The following is a 6000-nucleotide window of genomic DNA, read 5'->3' as shown; positions in this document are numbered from 1 at the left end:
TTTCATCGAAGTGAAACATGTTTAATAACGTGCTTTAACTCCTATCATCATGAAAAAGACATCACGTATACATCTCAGTATTTTAGTTATTCAGAGAGCTGTAATATCACGAATGTAATGGACTCTGTGTCCAGTTGGAGGAAGAGAGCCGTTTAAGAAGCAAGTAGTGATTCACACACATAGAGCACATAGAAAATCAAATACAAAACAAAGCATTTAACGTGCTACTTTAATTACGATGTGATTTTAGAAACTGGTTAATTAAACAATTTTAAGATGAATTTTATGATGTTCTACTTTAATGACAAAATGAACTACGTGATTAAAGTGGAAATGTCGAGATTGAAGTAGACATTTAGTGCTTTTTCCCCACCGTGTGGCTTTTTTCTCTGTACCCTAATAAGCTTTCATATGACACTCAGACAGTGGGCTTACAACTTGGCTTTCCACGGCGACTTCGATATGTGACTTCTTTTTTATTTCCGGCTCTGTGCGATTTTGTGGATGTGAGCTTTCATGTTTCTCCAACACGCTATGTCACTCGATGAACTTCCTTTTGTTGATTATACCACGGTTTATTTGAACAAATAGTATGTTTTTCCTTTGCCTCCACTTGGTATTCGCTGAAATTCTTATGTTTCCCCCCGTGCTTTTCCCATTGTCTTTTCACAGAAGGTTGCGCTTAAGGGCGATTTATATTGATTTGCATATTCAAATAGGCGTAATTCTGGGAGGATTTGGGGCGTTACATAATATGCGTGCACGAGCGTTAGTTTTCACGCTGATCGGGATTTATGTAGCAGAAGGAAGTGGAAGTTGGAGTACGCACAGATTCCTGCATCTGGATTTTTCTGTGCGTAAGCACATTTTGGCTTTTGTGCTAACGCCATGTTATAGTGCGAGTTCTACGCACAGCGTTATACATGAGGCCCCAGGTGATTAACAGCCCTTCTATCAGTGATGTTATTCTCCATTATGTCTGTTCTCCTGGACCTTCCCCTTCTTACCATCTTTCTTTATAACCCAGAAAAACAGCTACCTGTTTCAGTTCTGTTTTGGGCTTGTGTCTGCCAAGACATTTCCTCCACTAATTATGTGTTTATTTCTATAAAATCTGTGAAATTATACAGGGTTGCTAAAGTGGTACCTCAACTCTTTTATCATTTTACAGTAGATGTAGTATATTTTTCCCAAAGGTAAACCAAAGTCTCAAGACAAAGTATATTAATATCTAACAAAAACTTTTGAAAATAATAAAACATATAATATACTGTATATTAAACAACAAAAACTTACACATAAGAACTTCTGGCTTGAATAACAGAGCTGCTGCTGTCTATCACAGGCTTGTAGGTGGCTGTGGTCAGATCTGCTCAGTTGTACTGCAGGTTTACCCTTAAAGGCATTGTCATTCCAACAGTCCAGATTGTTTGTGTCCCCATTCTCAGATGTTATATATGCAGGTAGACTTTTCTCACTTTGTGACAACTTTCAAGTTCCCAGCTTGACCAAAAGGAAGTTGATACAGCCTGAACACTTCGGTCTGAATCTTTGATGATGGCAGAATATCTTCAATTTGAAATGAATTTAAGATTATTAGTAAGAAGGCAGAGGACAAAAATTGATATTAATAGAAAAAATAAATAGTTAATAATCGTAAAAAAAAGAAAGTTGTCCAAAAAAATTAAGAAACTATGATAGAAATAACTCCTGTAAAAGGCAGCCACCAGCGTGGTGAACAAATCTGTACTTTAAATTATGTTTTAAACAAATAGTAATAAAAATATGACAAGATCAAGGTGTTTAAAATTATAAAGGGAATTAGTACATTGGATCTCAGCTGTTACTTTAAAATGACAACAATACAGGGACATGTTGTTGAGGGCAGATTTTACACAGACACATGGAATTAATTATCAGGTAGTTCGGTGGAGTAGAAGACCTTAGGGACCTTCAAATATCGACTGAATAGGACAGACGAGCTTGTTGGGTGAATGGCCCTTTCTTGTCATAATTGTTCTAGTATTCTAATTAGGGTCATCTCTTTTTTCACATGCATATTTTTATGAACTCCTCCTTTTTCTACATCCCTCTATATAGTTTGTCACACAATGACACCATGATCATCACTTCTGCCTTCCACCTACAGGAGACTCGGCTCAAATGAGTAAGTGTGGATGTGGGACCTGCAATGAACTGCCACCCCATCCAGGACTTGATCCTGCCGCTCTCCCACAGTCTCTTGAGCTCCTTGAACTACTAAACTACAGTAGATACGAGTATTAAGGAACAGTAAATGAAACAGAAAATGTAAGAGCAGATGGTAAATGTTACAGAATAAATCCGTAGACTGCTAAATTCATACAAAAATCTTATTGCACTGGACTGATGGCAAATAGAGTAATACAAGAGTCTAGATCTCCCCAGAAGTTATTACATGTAATGGTATGTTATAAAATCAATTGATTATTTTTAATTTTGGTGTTTTGTGCAAATTTTGTGTTTTGATGTTGTTATTGCATTGTTTTCTGGCAGACCCCAGTCCGCCTTCGCTGCTTACTTACTGTACTTATGTAAGAGTGACTGAGTGGCAGAACGTCTTAAGCATCTCAGCAGTAGCACATAATAACATAAGCAGTTTGACAGACAAGAGGAGATCATTCAGTCCTTCAAACCCATTTGTTTAGTTAATGTCTAAGCTGTCCCAAAGGAGGAGTGAGGCACGTGACAGGCACCTCTTTGCAGCTACAGGTTTGCGACTTAGTGGCACGCAATAATGTAAAGAGCACTCTACAATACAATCTCCAGATGTGTTTGCAAGGTCAGCTACTTGAAAAATAATGCAGTGAACATGATTTGTTTTTAAAGGTAAGTATAATAAATCATAGATGAGTTCAGAGCGGTGATTCTGATATATGCATCTTCACCAAGCTGCTACATTCATTTTACATAATATTCTCAAACCTTTTTAGCTTCAGGGCTAACACTGACTTGCATATTGGTTGACCGCCATGTAATATGGTGTTGTCAGCCAATCAAATCTCAAAACTGATATCAACAGTATTTGTAGAACTTATTGTGAAATCGTCACATTTTTTCATTACACAAAAGCTGTGCTGTCAGAGTGTGAACCCAGTAGTGGCGGCAATGTTTTCTCTGCCTATGTCACCATATCAGGAGGATTTTTAACACAAGGAAGTCAAGGTTCAGGTCTAATAAAGCTAACTGATCCATATTTTGCAAAACCAATGAAGGATGAACATCAATGCCCACAGGTTAAAAACACTCTGGATTGCCTGATAACTGACCCACACAGGTAAACACATAGAACTACAATCTGGATTGCAGGTTGGCATTTACCAGAGGCAAACAAATGCAAATGTAACGTCATGTTGAAGTCAATTAAGTGCCACTGCAAACGCCTAGGCCGCTCAGAGCGCATTCATTTAAGCGAAATTTGAACACCCGTGTGGACAGTGCCTTAATCTTATGTATATTAGGACCTGTCACTTGGGAGAGTTATGTAAACACCACAGAAACTACATATAACCAGAATTTCTTGGGTCCACCACACTGTCATGATGACAGTCTGAGCATTTTGTACTCTTGTGTGCTGTACGGTAATGATCATTCTTTTGTTAGGCCAATCTCTAACCAAAGTGACAGCTTATTATAACTGACTGCTCTAATTTGAATCTTTCTTTTTGGGCTTGCAAAAGTTAGCTGATGTATCTCCAGTGGACTGAGATATTATGAAGGATTTCTGGAAAAATTGCACAATTCCTCATATTTTTATTTCTTTATTGCTCCCGCACTGAGTGGCAAGTTTCCATTTCTCCAGTCACACTTATGTTTCCTCGAGGGGAAAAAAGCTGAGTAGGCATGTCTGTTTCTTACCTTCAAGCACTTTTCAGAAGAATGTGTGTGCCACTGCGGTTTTTGTCTGTAGGACATCATGAGAATGACACAATGTTTGTCAAAGCAAAGTAAAATGCTTCATTGAGCAGAAATTAGCTCTTGCATATACCAGCATATGCACTTTTGTGGAGATTTTTTTTCCTATTGAGTTCCATGGGAGTTTGCTTGTGGGTTAGCTTCTGAAAGCATGTAACAAAATCGAGAGTTATATTAAGCAGACGTCCAGCCTACAATGGCTGGCTGCGTCGAGATCAGCATTGATCTGGAAAGCCTCCAGCCATCACTAGATGACGTCATCGAGAGCTTCTGTCTCCTCCAGTCTTACCCGCCCCAGGGTTCTCTTCAGTCAAGACCACAAATCTACAGTTCAGATTAGGTCACTGGAGAGCACAGAAGGAAATTCTGCAGGACATTTTATGTTGAGGCATGTCAACACGAGTGGTTAGCCTTTGGATGATTGTGGGATTTTTTATGACTGTTTCTTTTATATATTTAGATCTTTCTGTCATGCAATCTAAACAACAGGCAGTCATTCTACAGCTCTGTATAGTTTTCCAGCCTCTCAGCACTTCACCCTGTGGTTCTGTTTCTCTTTCAGTAGATCTCCCTCTGTGCCCACTCCACAAATCGTGAAGACTAACAGATGGCAGCCTGGCTCACTCACTGGAAAGCCTGGCCAGCCAAGGGGCAGATGGTTAGTTCAGTATACCATGTACAGCATTAGTTCATTGAACTGTAGCCCCAGTGGGGTATGGAGATTTCCACTTGTACCTTAGTGTCTTTATAATATTATGCATAAGCGGCCATTTTTGAAGGCAGCAGAGTTTAAAAAAAATAAGGGATATGCTGTGGAAGTCAGTGGAATACAAACTAGACATTTTGTGACTGGTCCATTATCTTGAAGGTCCAAAGCTCACATAATGAAAGCAATGCACAAATGAAACACTGTGAAAAAAACAAAAATGCTCTACTTGGCAAAGGTGGTTCACTGTGTGCTTGGCTCAGTCTCACCAACACCTGCCAAGTCAGTACACAACCTTGGGGAGATGACTGATGAGCAGCTACCTTTTCTAACCACATTTCTAATGTTTTTTCGTACAACACCCGCAAGATCAGACCTTATCTAACAGAGTATGCAGCACGTCTTGCCATGTCTGGACTACTACAACTTACTTGTGACAGGAGTACCTGCATTTGCTATCAAGCCATATGATCCAGAATGCAGCAGCTTGTCTTGTATTTAACCAGCCGATACGGACACATGTCACTCCTCACTTGAGGTTGCTACATTAGCTCCCTGTAACAGCACACATTAAGTTTAAATCCCTGACGCTTACCTACAAAGTTTGCAATGGATCAGCTCCTGTGTATGTGAAGACACTGATGAAGTTCTGTACTCCTTCTCTCCCACTGTGGTCTACCAGGGAACCATGTCTTGTGACACTGTGTGGTATCAAGTCTCAATCCAGACTCTTTTCTCCTGTGTAGTTCCTAGTTGGTGGAATGGGCTGCCCACCTCCATCCATACTGCTGGATCCCTCAATGTATTTAAGAACTGGTTGAAGACCCATCTGTTCTGTGAATATCTCTTGAATTGATGAAAAACAAACTATGCTCTGCAATATCTTTTACATTCTTGGTTAATTTGTTTAAGTTGAATTACTTTAGTGATTGTAATCTATGACTGTAAATGCATGAGTTATATCTTTTCAATTGTAGGAATCAACTTTTGTTACCTGTCCTATTACACTTACGGAACAAACAGGCCCTACCCAAATTCTACCACTTTTGTCGGTTGATTTGGATAAAAGCGGCAAATAAATGCAAATGTAAAAGTAAATGGTTTAGATCAAAAACTGTGAAAATGTACGTGTCCATGTTACCAAAATCACTCCACTGTAAAACCCAAGAAAATAAACTATTGTTGTCGCTTCATTACTAATTTTTGATATTGTTTTGTTGATTAATTGTCATCCCTTTTTTTTGTTAATATGTTCCTGTCATGGTGTTGTAACATTTATTATATTGTCACTGTATCTTTAATATTTCTGCAGCAAGTCTTAATTGCACTCTAAGGCAGTG

The sequence above is a fragment of the Polypterus senegalus genome, chromosome 11 (assembly GCF_016835505.1).
Source record: "Polypterus senegalus isolate Bchr_013 chromosome 11, ASM1683550v1, whole genome shotgun sequence".
NCBI lineage: Eukaryota > Metazoa > Chordata > Cladistia > Polypteriformes > Polypteridae > Polypterus > Polypterus senegalus.
The sequence above is the reverse complement of the archived record's forward strand: the minus strand, read 5'-3'. Positions refer to the sequence as shown.